Source organism: Miniopterus natalensis, chromosome 10 (genome assembly GCF_054644295.1).
Source record: "Miniopterus natalensis isolate mMinNat1 chromosome 10, mMinNat1.hap1, whole genome shotgun sequence".
NCBI classification, from domain to species: domain Eukaryota; kingdom Metazoa; phylum Chordata; class Mammalia; order Chiroptera; family Miniopteridae; genus Miniopterus; species Miniopterus natalensis.
In genome coordinates, this window is record NC_142090.1 from 23,529,685 (window position 1) to 23,546,366 (window position 16,682).

Here is a 16,682-nt window from a genome sequence, read left to right on the forward strand (position 1 = left end):
CTGTTATTGGTCTATTCAGGTTTTCTGATTCTTCCTAATTCAGTTTTGGAAGTTTGTATGTTTCTAGGAATTTGTCCATTTCACCAAGGTTGTATACAGTCTGTTGGCATATAATTGTTTGTAATATTTTCTTATAATCCTTTGTATTTCTCTCGTGCATGGTGTTAGTTCACCTCTTTTGTTTCTGATTTTATTTACTTGGGTCCACTGTCTTTGATTTTTTATGAGTCTGACTAGAGGTTCATCAATCTTTATCTTTTTGAAGAACAAGCTCTTGGCTTCATTGAACTTTTATATAATTTTTTAGTCTCTATGTTAGCTATTTCAACTCTGATCTTTATTATTTCCTTCCTTCTGTTCACTCTAAGCTATTCTTACTGATTTCATTCTATTTTTCTTGTAGGGTTAGATGGTTTATTTGAGATTTTACTTGTTTCTTGAGATAGGCCTGTAGTGCCATGAACTTCCCTCTCAGGCTGGCTTTTGCTGTCTCCCATTGATTTTGGGTTGCTGTGTTTTCATTTTAATTTGTTTCCAGGAAGTTTTTATTTTCTTCCTTGACCTCATTGGTAACCCACTCATTGTTTTAATAACATGCAATTTAGCTTCCATATATTTATATGTTTTTGAGTGTTTTTATTTTAGTTGACTTCTAGTTCCTTGCCATTATGATCCAAGAAGATGCTTGATATAATTTCAAACTTCTAGAAGTTGTAGAGACTTACTGTGCATCCTAAAATGTGGTTTATCTTTGAGAATATCCCATGCACCCTTGAGAAGAATGTATATTCTGCAGTTTTGGGGTTAAGTGTTAAGTGTCAATTAAATAAATCTGCTCTAGTGTCTCTTTTAAGGTCACTGTTTCCTTGTTGATTATTTGTCTGGATGATCTATCCAGTGAAGTCACAGGGAGATGAAATCCCCTATTATGACTGTATAGCTGTCGATCTCTCACTTGAAGTCCTACAGGAGATTTTTTATTTTTATTTTTAGGTGCTCCTATATTGGTTTATATATGTTTAGCAGGGATATATCCTCTTGTTGAATAAATCCCTTTAGTATTAGGTAGTGACCTTGTTTGTCTCTTTTATGGCATTGCTTTGAAGTCTATTTTTTCTGATATAAGGATTGCTACCCCTGTTTCTTTTTGTTTCCATTTGCATGGAAATTTTTTCCTACACTTTCATCCTGTGAGAATCTTTTATTCTCTGGTGTGTCTCTTATAGACAACATGTATATGGGCCATGTTTTCTTACCCCTTCAGCTACCCTATATCTTTTGATTGAATCATTTAATCCATTTACATTTAATGTGATTGTTGATAGGTACTTATTTATTGCCATTTTTATTCTTTCTGCCTATGTTTTTATTTATTTTTTTCCTCTCTCTTTATTTCTTCTTATTACAGCAGTCCCTTTAACATTTCTTGCAATGTTGATTTGGTGGTAATGTACTCTTTTAGCCTTTTTGCATCTGGGAAGCTCTTTATTTATCCATCTATTTTGAATGATAGTCTTGCTGAATAGACTAGTATTTGTTTCAGATTCTTGTTTTTCATTACCTTGAATACTTCATGCCATTCCCTTCTGGCCTGTAGAATTTCTGTTGAGAAATCAGCAGTTATCTTATGGGAGCTCCTTTGTAGGTAATAAATTATTTTTTTCTTGCTGCATTTAAAATTCTCTCTTTGTCTGTAACATTTGTCATTTTAATTATGATGTGTCTTGGTATGGGCTTCTTTCGGTTCTTCTTGCTTGGGACTCTTCGTGCTCCCATAACCTGTGTGACTTTTTCTTTTACCAGGGTAAGCAAGTTTTCTGCCAATAATTTTCAAACAGATTCTCTTTCCCTTGTTCACTTTCTTCTCCTTCCTTTCTCCTATGATGCGGATATAGTTATGTGTCATGTTGTCCTACAGCTCCCTTAAACTGTCCTCTTGTTTTTTAGTTGTGCTTTTGTTTTTGTTTTTTTTTTGGTTCTCTGATACAGAAATTTTTTCTACCCTCTTTAAATTGATATTAGAGAGAGAGGAATGGAGAGGGATAGAAATGTAGAAATGTCAATGAGAAAGAATTTTTGATTGGCTGCCTGCTTCATACCCCTTACTGGGGATCAACCCTGCAACCTGGGCATGTGCCCAGACCAGGAATTGAACCAGTGATCTCTTGGTTCATCGCTTGATGATCAACCACTGAGCAACACTGGTTGGCTTACCCTGTCTTCTAATATGTTATTCTGATCTTTGGCTTCCTTTAATCTGTTCTTTATTCCTTCCAGTGTATTTTTTATTTCAGCTATGCTATTCTTCATTTCTGACTGGTCCTTTTTTATGGTTGCTATATCTTTGTTTCATGCTGTTGAACATCCTTTTAATCATTACTCTGAACTCTATATCTAATAAATTGCTTATCCCCATTTTATTTATCTTTATTTTGGGAGAATTCTGTTGTTATTTCATTTGGGGTTTTTTCTTTGTCACTCCATTTTGGCTGCCAAATGGGCTTGTTTTTGTGTATTAGGTATATCTTCTACAACTCAGTTTTTTAGGGTTGCCTTATATAGTAAGTGACCTGTGGGACCAAGTAGTCATCAGACCTGGGTGCTCTAATATTGTCTTTGTGTACATTGTGTGGGCCCTCCTGTTGTAATTGAGTCTTGATTCTATTGGCCTGTTCTTTCTTGGGCTTCATCTTCAGGCTGGCTGACAGTGAGGCTCAACCCCCAACACAGTGCACAGGCTGCTGTGCAAGTGCTTATCGCATAAAGCAGAATTCGCCTCAGCAGGACTGGAGCCTGCCAATATCTCCCTGTGGATATACTGCTTGTGAAGCTTATTCAATCCTCCTTTCTTGTTGTCTGAATCTGGCCACTGGGTTTATTGGTTTCAGGCCTCTTCTGAGGGTGTCCTGTACAGGCCAATGTCAGATGCTATTTGTGATGTTCCTGAGTACCCTGTTTGAAGCTATCAGCCATCCATGGCTTATAGCTCCCTCTGCTGGGGCTAAGTGCACGAGGAAAAAACCAAGCTGTGCACCATGGTCTGCTTTTACTAGCTTTGGGCCCAGGAGCAGGTCAGGCAATATCTCAAAGCACCCAGAGATCTGCCTCTGTCAGCAGGCTGACTGTTAGCCTCAGTCATTTAATGAGCCTCAGGCTGTAGTCTTCAGTAGAGTGTAAACTCCACAGAACAGAGTGAGAGGGATTCCAATGGGTGGGACTATTGCTTTCCCCCAGGCTAATTGATGGTATTGCTCTGGCTGAGAAAGATGGCTTCTGTAACATGCAGCAATGATTCAGCACAGGAGTCCTGGTGGCTGTTTTCTCAGCTCTCTCCCTAGAACTACCAACCCTAGACTCTCCTCACATAGTTCTAGTCCAATCTGCCTTCCTTCTGCCAGATCCCAAGGTGAGTGGCTGCAAATAAAATTTAATATGTTAGTTTTTAAGAGGGTGCCTGTGTTCCTAGGCATCTTTTCTTTCTGGACAGAGCCTCCAGTGCTTTTCACATCCAAGTGTGATTTGGACACCTTTCCTGGTTCTGTTTTTCTGGGCTGGGGAACCCAGCTAGGAGTTTAAACCCCAGACTTCTCAGGGGAAACTCACCTGGCAGTAGATATATCCTTCCAGCACTTCAGCTACTGCCTGCGGGAGCCCAACTAGTCTCTTGTGCTTCTACACTTTCTACCAGTCTCAATGTGGCCTCCTCTTTACCTCTCTGGTTCTAAGGGTTCTTTCCAGTTAATCTTCAGTTGATTATTTAGGATGATTTTTCTATGTTTATTGTAATTTGTTTGGTCCTGGAAGAAAGTCAGTGTAGCTTCCACTTAATCCACTGCCATCTTGGATATAGTATAAGGAAATAACCTAGCCCTGTTGCAGGCTTCACCCCATTGGGGACATGCCGGAGGAAGCCAATCAATGACTCTCTCATCATAGATCTTTCTCTTTCTCTCTCTCTGTCTCTCTCTCTCTCCCTCTCCCTCTCCCTCTCCCTCTCCCTCTCCCTCTCCCTCTCCCTCTCCCTCTCCCTCTCCCTTCCTCTCTCTGAAGTCAATAAAGGCACATTTAAAAAAATTTAAAAAAGAACCACAAAAAGCAAAACAAAAACAAAACTGCATTTTCTGCCCTGGCCAGACTGGCTCAGTGGTTAGAGTGTCAGCCTGCAGACCAACGGGTCGCAGGTTTGATTCCAGGTCAAGGGCATGTATCTGGGTTGCAGATTCATTCCTGTCTTCTGGTTGGGGTGCAACCAATTGATGTGTCTCTCTCACATTGATGTTGGTCTCTCTCCCACTCCCTTCCACTCTCTCTAAAAACAATCGATGAAGAAAATATCTGTTGGTTAGGATTAGCAAATAAAAACCAATCAATCAATAAATAAATAAGTAAACTCCATTTCCCATAGCCAATATTCTCAGTTTGTTACTTAGAGACCAAAAATATGTATATGTGTAATAACAGAATGGTTTTAGAAGGTAGTATCTTATTTGGTAAAATATTCCAATAAATGCTGCTTCAAATTTGTCATTCATTTAATTAGCAAACTTTTTTTTACATACTTAGTATGTGCAAAGCTTGGTGCCGTTGTGCCTCGATGATTTTGTGACATATCTTATGCAGTGACATGCTCTGGAATCTGAAGAGCATCATACAATAAAAGTTATTGGGATAGAGTTAAACATTTTATTATAAAAATTCTGATATATATTGTGAGGAAAAAAGCATGTGATTTTGGTATCACAGAACATGATTAAATTCCTAGTTATTTTGTTTTCCAGATATATAATCTTGACAAATCATATTGTTTAATCTACAATCACTGCTTCATAGAGAGATAGTTAGGTTTAAATAGATAATGTATGTGAAAATGTTTTGTAAATTCTGAGGTTGTTTATAAATATTCATTATTATAATAAAATATGGTTCCTGCATTAAAGAAGTGGAATATCTAACAGAAGAGAAAATCTGTTAAACTGCATTGAAACATCTTTATTTCTCTTTAAAGTATTTAACAAAAGCCATGTAGTATATTTCATATAATCAAAATCTTATATAAAAAGATGTTTTATAAAATGTAAAATTTTTATATACAAAATATTATATATAAACTATATATTTTATATCATAAAAATTGTATACAATAAAATTTATGTTTTTATTATATAGAAGGACAGATATGAATACAGATTTCTCCTTGAAGGTAAAATCATTATCTTTAATCGTGAGATGTATTTGTGATATAATGGGGAAAGGATTAAAAAAAAGGCTATCATTAGTTCTCATAAGGACATAGAGAGAATAAAGCACCTAAGAAAGATGCTCTCCACAACAAACCTCCAGAAATATTTTAATTAGATTCCGAATCAGTAATATGTTTGTTATATAAACTTAAAAGAGGTATCAAAATCTAGCAACTATAAGGGCAAAGAAGTTCTAAGTGCTGTCATCATGTAGGGCATGACAATGGCTGGTTTTTCAGGCTACATGTTAGTAGGTGGATAGGAGAGTGCTGTGTTTTTCTTTTCTTTTTGTTATTTTTATCTTTATGCTTCATAATACAGAACACTGGTTATTCTTTCCAGGAAATATTTATACTAATTAAATTTTTAAGTATGAAATGTGCTGAAAAAAAATATTCTCAAAAAAGTTTTAATAAGATTCTCACATTAAAAGGAATATTTATTTCAGTGATGTAATGATGACAAAAATAGTGTCTTATTTCATTTCATGTCATTGCATGGATATTAAACAGTGACACTTTGAAGTTTTATCTACCAGCCCATTGCATCTGGGGGGTATTTCTCTGGGGTGACCATGCAGAAGTCCGATTAAAAGGAGTGGGAGTCAGGTGCCCAGAAGGAAAGAGAGGCAGGTACTTGGAGAAAATGTCTGTTATCAGTGTGATTTACACAGGGTCACAGATTATTTTGGTCTCTAAAAGCATGCCAGTGTGGGGAAACCTTGGCTGAAAAGCTTGCTTGCCTGTCTCCAGGGAATCTGGAGGACACCAGGTCTTTTGGAGTAGCCATTCCAGAAATATGATCCGGTTTCATTTTCCCCTCGTGTTCTTCTTGGGTTCAACATTACAGGATTAACTGGGGGCTCCCAAGTGACAGCCCTTGAAGGAGCTGAGGCCAGATCTACACAGAATCTAGGTAACTGGATCTGCTCAGTTAACCAAACAGCTGGCCTAAAGGAAACACTGAGGACTTCAATCAGATTCCATTTTAGTTCTCTGGATAATTAGCCTACACTGGTTGTGGAAATATCATTCCTCAGATAACTCCTTCCCTTGTCTTCACTCTATAACCCCCCTAGGAGACATGTATCCCATGTAGCAAAAAATGCAAATCATATCATCAACTTGGTCCTCAGCTGATCTCTCAAATGTCTGGACAATATCTTTCAGAGCAAGAAGCCAAAGGAAAGGTTTATAACGTGAGCTATTAGTAATAACCAAATTCCCAAAACAACTAATGTAATATTTTTCCTCTTGTGACACATTTTTGAAGAATTTGCCTTATGACTTTAGCCTGTTCTCCATAGAAATATACATTTATATAAATATAAATCATTAAAAAATATAGAACTTTATAATGTTGATAAACAAGATTTACTATTTCTCTTATATTTATGATGTATTTTTATGCAACACAATCATTTAATGAAATGGTTCAAGAAGCCTATTGACATTTACTTTTCTTCCTACCATATATTTATTAAGCCCAAATATAACTTTCACATTAACATCAAGCACACGTAAAATATGAAATTGCTAGAGACGAATGATGACATATTTTAGTACTTTGATGGTGGTGCCAACATTTCATTTAGGATATTTATATGTGTCATCTAAAAAGGACAATAAATTTCAGTGAAGGTTCAATATATTACAAGACTTTTCAGCAACATGCTCCACAGGGCAGGTTAAAACCACAGAGGGAAGGAAGAAATATTGCTGAATAATCAGTCTTTGAAAGCATTCAATGTTATTAAAATAGCTACATTTAAAATACCCATAAGTCTAAAATATGAATGTGTCAGAAATGGTTTGATGCATATGTGTGGATATGAAAGCTATATAGAACATTTACTTTCTTTCTATTTTTCAATATTAAGATTACTGAATAAAAAACATATAAAAAACACAGTGGGATATTAGTAATTCTAAGGCTTTGGCACAAACTCCAGCCCTGGAGGTAGTAAAACTCTTTTGTGTGAAGTGTTAGTTTCCAGAGGTTGCACTTGCAAACTGGGGCAGAATAAGTCCCCTCACAGCCCTAACACATAACCAAATAAGACAGACAAACTTGTCAGTTTTAAGGATGAATGAGTTGCATTAGAAACATTCTTTACTATTATCCGCTACTGAAGATTGGAATGAAGTTTGTTTATATTTCCTGTATCTTGAGTTTGCATGGACTTTGAGTCTAATAATTCAGCATGATAGACAACTATTGACATGAATCTATAAAAACACACGCATTATGCTTATAGTGTTGTAAATGACCAACAACAATGAGAAGGATGGGGGAAATACAGCTTTTTTTCCAAGGGGTTAGAGTTGCACTACTCCCTACTAGAGCTGTGAGTATCACATTTTAAAGTGCAAGGACAGACACCATAGTTGTGCCCCTTGTATCTTTTGTAAAGAAACATTTTATTCACTTTAAGAGATCAACATTACTGTCTTTGAGCTTTGTTTTGTACTTAAAAATGTATTATAAGGAAATAAGTAGTTCCTTAAGATCCCATATTAAAGAATACCTCCTGATTCTGTTGTCTTCCAGAGGTTTTTTTTTTTTTTTCCACTTGCATTTCCTCTGAAAATAAAGTTAAAACAAATGATAAAATGTCCTAGCTTCTACTGCCAAGAAGGAGGTCCCTTCCCGAGATCAATGCCGTCAAAGCTGCTGTGGTATCTCTTTCTCCAGGCTTTATCCAGTAATACCAAGGTGTGTGTGCATGCTGGCATTTGAAGTGCTCTAGGTATAATGAAACACCAAAGGGAAACTAGTCTATAAAAGTCATCCTGGGGAAATGACCTTAAAAACACTCTTAGCAGAACATCACTAAAGAGATTTGGACAAAGTGACAAGCTGTATATTTTTGTTTTTCACTTTTATAAGCCATTCTCTCTCTCTACACACACACACACACACACACACACACACACACACACACACACACACACACACACACACACACCCCTGCAAGCCCTGTCTCCCAATGGTGGGTATGACTTTAAATAATCTGCACATTTTTAACACTTTTAATGGTCTCTTTCATTTCTATACAAGCCCAAAGCATGTATGAAACACCTGCTGGGTGCGGGAACTCTTTTGATTTCTAGAGAGAACTTTCCATTTTGAAGTAGAGGGATGTATGTAAGTGTCCTCAGTATGAACACAGTATTTACAAATAGGCCATATTATATTCAAAATCTTAGGGAGGAAATTATTTGTCATCACACTGACAACTATACGCATATCATCTTTGCCCCTCTCTTAAGGGATTCTTTCAGGGTCTAGATGAAATTTGACCCTCAAGAGTATAAACTTGAAAATTGGTAAAGTGAATATCTAGGTAGAGAATCAAAATCCCTCCCTGAATGTCAGGGAAATGTCTCTTTTTTGCAAATCAGTTTTCTACTGCATCTGTTATGGAACTGATCATATCCCTAGAGGTGCATGTAAGGGTTATCTTAAATTTATAATACCAAATACGTTTGTCCATCAGTTGGCTTTTTGTTCAGTGTGTCTTACAGATCTCACTCTCTGGAATCTCAGAGACAGTGTTAATCACAGACAGTACACACTGGAGATGTTTTATAACTTTTCATACTTTGATTCAGACTTAAACAGTAAAATGGAAAAAGTAAAAACAGCTCATGAGCATGTAGAAAGAAGCTGTTTTCCAACACAGGTCTAAGAAATGCTGAGGAAAGAACTTTATCCTAAACTTTCCCTGTCAAACTTTTTTGTCTGTCCTTGACTTTACTGCAGTCACATTATTTCTCCTCTACCACTTAAGCTAATATAATCTAACATCTCAATTTTAATTCATTTTTTTCTGGTTTGTCTTTACTGTTTCCAATATCAGTTGTGCTTGCATTTTTGAAGAATGGTTATCTTCCAGTGTCTGCTTCTTTATACTTTATTTTTGCTTTGATGACGGTATTCCATTGGATCTGCCTTTTCAAACTCTCAGCAAAAGTCACCCAGGGGCTAATCTCTTCACACTAGACCCTAGAACTCAATGATGGTTATCATAACTCTCAGGACTATTGATTGACATGGATTAAAACACTTCCATCATCCCAACTCTGACTTAGTAAAAATGCACCATAGATGGATTCCTTTTTCAGGTACACAGTGATTCACTGAAGTTAACCTACTTATCCATGTACAAAATAGACACTGTAATTGCTCGAGAGACTGTGGTCTTAGGTTAATCCTTTTATCAGATACAGGTAGGGTCACATTGAGCTGCTAGTGGCTTCAGGGGTGTCTTTAAGAGTCAGCAACATGGCAGAAGACATCAAGACCCAAATCAAGAACCACCAGACTGCCCCTTTTGACAGCCCAGCCAGAACCAGTCCAGGAACTGTTTGCAGAACTACCTGGACTTCCATCACTGTAAGAAGGCAATGACTGCAAAAAGGGTGATGTCTCCGTGTGTGAATGGTACCAGTGTGTGTACAAGTGCCTTTGCTCCGTGTCCTGGGCGTCAGCCCGGGGTAACCACCAGGCAGGATGTGTTTCCTGGGAAGACCTGGACTGTTGCCCCTCACCTGTCCTCTGTCCATCCTTCTCCCAGGGAGGTGAAGGGTGACCTGCGTACATCCCACCCCAAGATCCTGAATCACAGCTTAACTAATAAACACTTGCTGGAAAAGTGAAAAAAAAAGAGAAAAGAAATGGACAGAGATGAGGCATTTTCTGTGTTCATATAGTACTGTGATTTAACTATGAATTAAACTTAGTTATTTAGTCTAGACTGTATGCTCCTTAAGGGTAGACTCCAGGACTTACTCATTTTTGGCACAGAGAACAGAGCAAAGTGCCTGCAAAGAGGAGGTCTACAAAGAATGCCTATTGAGTGAAGGTAAATGGTGGGCCTGAAGTCTGGATGAATTGCCTTCTCTCTCCAGTTATTACATAATGGAGTCACAAAGGTAGAATTTATAAGTGCCAGTTTTCCTGCTCATAGTTCTGCAAGTCCCTAACTGTAGAAGGTGTCAGTTTGTTAGAGGATGCATAGTCACAGTGTAAAAGAGTTGAGGAACTTTGATGTACTTGGTGGATTGTAGAGGAGTAAAATGCCAATTAAATAGCCTGCATAATGCTTTTTCCTCCATGTTTTTAAAACCCAAACAATGTTCTTAGTAGTTTACTTCAGAGCTCTCCACAGAGAGCTCTTCAATGCATGCTTTCATGTCATCAAGACATTTTGCTGAGACTCATTTAGTTATATTACTATGTAGGCAAAGCTTCAATTATGTGGGAACTCAGTCTCTTCAGAGTGAAAAAAGTATAGCTTCATTTGGTAAGAAGGAGAATATTGCTAAAGACAGCAAAAAATTATAGTTAATCACAAATTTTAACCACTATCTAGTTGACATGTGCCTGCTGTGCTAATTGCTTCATTACTTAATTATGCAACAAATAATAACATTCACAGCAAACATAGCCCGTGAAGCATAATTAAAATACAAAGAAACATGCTCTAGACCCTTTAGTGCAAACATAAATATTTCATAATGAGGAATAGTGCTTATTACATTATTGTAATGAGGATCTGCAGTCAGTTTAAGTCCTTCCTTTCACTAAACTTCTATAATGCTCTTACGCACCATGATTTCTTCTGTTTGTGATTATAATCTTGAACCTTGCCCTGACTCCCAGGCCACAAAGTAAGGTTTGCTTAGGACATTGTTACATATCCCTTCTCTAACAAATAACTTCTGATCACTATGTATTTGTTAAATAAAAGTAAAAAATGAATAAGTGAATAAATTATCAAATAAATAAAATCAATCAAGAGAGCTGTGGAATTAGAATAAGGCCCAGGCACCACTTTAATCAGACACAAAATAGTTCTTGAATAAAACAGCTGTGTTTTGGAGTTTAGCAAAAGGGTCCTTGGCCCAGGGATTGATTTTTAAATAAATATACTATCCCTGGGCAAGCAAATGAATATTGTCATTTGAAGCCTTCTTATTCCGTTGCTTTAAATGTTTCTGAACTTCTTTAAGAATTGTTTTTGGAAAGTTTAAGACTCATCTAAGAAATTGTCTTATTTTTCTTTTTTCCCCCTCAAGCTCCAAAACAATGCTTTGTCCTTGCAATTATTCTCACCATATGTAGCTCTTAAATTTGGATGGCTTAAAAATTTAAAGGTACACATGAAGGTCAAATATTTGTCATTGCCAAAGATAATCCCCAGAAAGTTTGTGTCACCCTGGATATAACTTTTACAAAAGGATCCACAAGTATCCTAAATGTTGGAAGTATCCCTGAAATAACTACTTGTGCTGCAAGTGTATTCTTGGAAGGAAGTAACAAATGATTATCTGCTTATATGGTCTCTGTTTTATTTGAAATCTTTCACAGTTTAGCGAACAATCATACCCATTCTTTTATAGCTACCTATATTTGTGTAGTTCTTACAATGTTCTCAACATTTTATTGGGTCTCAGGATAGAGAGAAGGAAATAAGGTACTCTCCCTGCTCTCAAACTTTATATGAAACACTAATTTGGAGTAGCACCTATAACCAATGCTTAGTTCTCCCAATGGGTCTCAAGATAAAATATGTTGATTCCTATCCTAGCTTACTGAATGGTTAATATCATTATTTTATTCATTCATTTATCTGGTACATCAGACAGTCTGTTTTTGAACATCCATGTATTTATGTATGGCCTGCTCTAGACTCTAGGGTTACAGCTGTGAACAAGACAGACAAGCCTATAAAATAAAATAAAAAAACTTATGTGTCATGACTATTTTCAGAAAGCAAGTAAAAGGTATTAGAATTTCACTAGCAGAAGGACCTAACCTGATTCAAGGGACTGAGAAAAGCCTTGCTAAAGAAATAAAGTCAGCAAGTAGGTTTTGAGGATCAATGGGACATCCAAGTGAAGACGCAGTAAGAATATTCCAGGAAAAGAGAGCAGCATGATGGAGCTAAGATGTGACGAAGAGCTGGTATGAGGTAGTTCTGCAGCAATTCCAAAATTGCTGACATCTAGATCTCTGGGTGGGGAGTAGCCTGAGGTGAAGATGGACTGAAAGGGGTGAGGGATGGTGGTCAGACAGAGTCATTGGTTTGAACGTTGCCCTAAGGTCAGTGGGAAACTATTATACGGTTTTAGATAGGAAAGTAACATGGTCACTTTTGTAATTTTAAACTTCACTTTGGCTGCAAAGTGGAGAACGGAAAGGAGGTAGGCAAGAAAAAACATGAGGGCTCTCTTAGGAGTTACTGTGTCAGGTGAGAAACGATGGGGGGAGTAGTTATGGTAAGAAAAGGATTACTTTGGGAGCTAACTGGTACATTTAACAGACTTTGTGATGGACAGGACATGGCAAGTGAGTTGAGGGTAGTCATAAGTATAAAACCCAGCATTCTAGACTGAGTATAGATACATGATTGTACTAATTCCTGTGTTAGGGAACACAGTGAATATAAGTATAAAATGTGCTTGAGACATTTGAGTAGAGATGACAGGAAGCAGTCTCTGGAATTGTCAAATAATATGATCCAATTTTTGGATAGAATTTTAGTGTGTTTATTCCATGTTTTCTCACTTAAAACTGTAAACACAATTTTGATGTAAGAAGGCATTATAAGTATTATTATTCAATTAATATTTGTTGCTGTTGAATATCCCTATTTTATGAAGAAAGCACCCAAGGCTGAAAGAGTTGAAAAATATTTCTGGCCCCAGGTTGGAATACAAGCTGAGAATTTGTGGTTCCAAATTTTATAGTATATCCATTAGATCAATATTACAGTGTCTAAAGTGAAAAGATTCTACAACTGTAGAGGATCACTGTGGTATTTAGATAGTCGACCTTTGCTTCATAATCATATCTTTCATGCATTTAATAAAATTTGTTTTCCTTATACTCAAATAGTTTCAAAATACTTGTCAGGTGCTCAGATTTGAAATCCTTGCTATCCTACCCAATTTAAAACCATGCATTCTCTAAACAACATAAGATCAACATAAGTTGTATCTTATAAATTTACTTAACTATAATGCAAAAGTTGCCATTTTGTAAGAAACGATTATTAAGCCTTATCACTTATATACCATGTGATGAATTCAGAGTAGTGAAATGATTGAGAACATGGGCTTTGGAATTAAATTATTTGGATTCCCATCTTAGGCCCATAGTTTGCAAATAATTTTGATAAAGCACCTAAACTTTCTTAAGTCCAGTTTCCTTATCTGTAAAATAAGAAATAATAACACTCATGAGTTTTTTGAAGAAATTTAAATAAGCTCAATAAACATAGGCTAACATAAGTCTGGTTATCATCACTATCTGATGGACCAACATTGTCTAGAAAATAGCATGACTTTTTCTTCCAAGTGTTTATTATTCTTTCTTGACCTCCATTAAATGCCACCATCAGACTTGGTTTCTCCTTCTATAAATCCATTGTAGATTCAGGCTGTGCCTCAATATCATGGTCCATGATTGAAAAGAGATTTTCTCTCCATTAAAAAATAGCTTCCCCAAGTCAACTAATCTCTTTGGGCTTCATGGCCAAGTTTGTCTAAATGGGAGCTTTATAACCAGTAGCACTGTTCTCCTTTAAGCAGCGCTAGTAAAAGAGCAACCAGTTACAAAGGTAACAGTGAACAAACTGGCCATTAATTTAAAATGAAAGACAGATATCCTAACCCTACCTTCTTTCAATTTATTTTTCCTCTGAGAAGGAAAAAAGACATTTCTCTCAATACATGAAATGGCAAATTGCAATAAATCAAGGTTTTATTTGCATAATTTACAATGGATAAGCTAGCCGGTAACTGTTCTGTTACCAATGAAATTACTTTTCTTGTAGCTTGATGAACAGTGTAAGAATTGCTACAAGTTTTTAAGTCTCTTCGTATGCCATTATTGCAGATTCACCCTAATTCAGTGAGAGAAAGTGAGTCCTGGTCAGTCATGGGACATTCTTGGTGTCTTGTTAAAAACAGACTCTAGCCCTTGCTGGTTTTGCTCAGTGGTTAGAGCATGGGCCCACAGACTGAAGTGTCCCAGGCTCAGTTCTGGCCAGGGCACATTTCTTGGTTGCAGGCTCTGGCCCCTGGACACGTCAGGAGTCAACCAGTTGATGTGTCTCTCTCACATCAATATTTCTCTCCCTCTCTCTCCCCCTTCCACTCAGAAAAGCAGTGGAAAAAATATCCTCTGATGAGGATAAAAAAAATAGTCTCTAGACAGCCAGTCAGAAAGACGTTGACCTGTTTAACATGGAGGCCTGGCTTCAAAGGCTACTGCTGAAAGTAACAGAGCGGGGTATTAGCCTCAGCTTTTCACTGTGTGATCTGTGGCAAGTGACCTAATCTCTCCATGACAATTTCCTCATCTATAAGATGGCAAATAACACCTCTTGATGTTGTAAGGTTTTAGCGAGTTAACTTATATAGCCTGTGTATTATATAGAGGGCAATAAATAACTCATGGTTACTATTATTAAATAAAATCAAATGAATAAAATAAAATAAACATGGTGTCAGACATTTTGGTAAAATATAATTTTTTTCTTATAATGAAAAGGAAAGACCTCCATACATCAGTAGTAAAGGATATTTTTCAGAATGTACCTTACATTCTTCAAATAATTACAGAGAGCCATTTTCTTATTCCGTATATTGTGTAGTTCACCTCTCCTGAAAAAGTAGTAACTGTAATTTACAGATTGTTGTCTCTGGCTTTAAAAATTTATTTCTTTTAACTACTTTCAATTTCTTAGAGGCAAGGTATATATAAATGCAAGACAGAATTATTTATTTTCTGGAAGTATGCCCTTGTCTCCCACTGTTTAGCATGTGTGCATATATACTGCTGAAATTACCGTCCTAATGATAGCAACCTGCAGAATTATGACATATTCTGTGCCATCTTTTTTAATTTCTTTTTTTAGAAATAGAAAATTGAGAGACTTTAATAGCAGATGCTGCATTATGAATACAATTTACTGGAATTACTCTCCTCTAATCATATAGAAACCATGTTATATCCCGGAGAGGTTATAAAAATATATAGAAATTCACTTATCCTCTAAGAAAATTGAGGTCTTAGAGTAATGACAAGACCTGAAATCGAGCTGGGAGCCTGACATCATGAATTGAGACTGTCCTAATGATTTAATTTTGTGAAACTACAACATACTGAATACATGAATAAAATAAGGACAATGCTTACCATATGTTATCTATCATTTGAATCTTTTTTTATTCCTTAGTAAGAATTATTAAAAATAGAATTTGTACATTTGTATAATGAAGAGGTTATAACCCCTGTATCTAGGTTAGTTTGAAAATAATGAACTATTTGTCTTTAATTTTTTTAAATCTTCATCCGAGGATATTTTTTCCATTGCTTTTTAGAGAGAGTAGAAGGAAGAGAGAAAGAAACATCGATGTGAGAGAGACACATTGATTGGTTGCCTCGTGAACATGACCTCACCGGAGAGGGATCAAGCCTGCAACCAAGGTACTTGACTGGACTGGAACTCGAGACCCTTCAGTCCACAGGCCGATGCTTTAACCACTGAACCAAAGCAGCTAGGGCTGCATCTGATGTTTTTATTATGAACTGATAAATAAATATGCATGTATAAAATCACTTTTTTGTATCTTCTACTCATAGATATAAAAGCCAGTCTATACAATGTAAATCTAGGCCAAACAATAGTGATTCCTTTATCAAATCATCCAGAATTCTAACTCCATAAAATAGTTAAATATACTCTGTTAGAAAGCACTGCATCAAGTAGGCTCTGCAAAACAAAGTCTAATGCTGATTTTTCTGTGTATCCTCCTAAAAAGTAAAAAATATCCATATATAAAAGCTTGTATTTTTAATGTGGTCTTTCACATTTGCATTATTTTATGCCTTTGCAAAGTAATGAGTTTCAGTAACTTTAGATAACAGTTTTGGTTTTAAAAATCACTGGACCTCAAGTGGAATTGTGATTATCTGAATGCTGGCTTACTTCATATAGTATATTCATGTTTTTAGTTCTAGACAAATCCAGTAGAATTTCTGTAAAAAAGAGCTGGATAAATAATGACACAATAAATAAATATTGTGGATATTATTTAAACTTGCAAAAGCAGTATTTTATGAAATCCTATGTTTGATTTAGTGCCATATGAAAGAAAAAAAGATTAAAACTTTCAGACATTTCTCAAGATAATAGATATTTATTTCCTTTTCTATCAATAGCATTGGAAACAGTTGTTAGAAATACATCTAATTTCTCTAATAATGCAAATTCTTACCACAGATGTGACTGCTAAACCAAAAATTTTCTAATTTACATATTTAGTTAGCAGATGTAGTTAGCACTATTCTCATAAACATTAGCAGGCACATACACCTAATTTAAATTTATTCCTTAAAATATTGTTCTAGTCTGTTTTTGGCAAG

At 36.1% G+C, this 16,682-nt stretch overlaps 1 protein-coding gene and 1 pseudogene across 1 annotated transcript in view; one reads left to right on the forward strand and one right to left on the reverse strand.

Moving 5' to 3' along the window:
* Positions 1–16,682, reverse strand: part of KCND2 (potassium voltage-gated channel subfamily D member 2) — a 481,036-nt gene that overhangs the window by 113,934 nt on the left and 350,420 nt on the right. The window lies entirely within an intron of this gene.
* On the forward strand, positions 9,528–9,834 carry LOC148092214 (cytochrome c oxidase subunit 6B1 pseudogene; annotated as a pseudogene).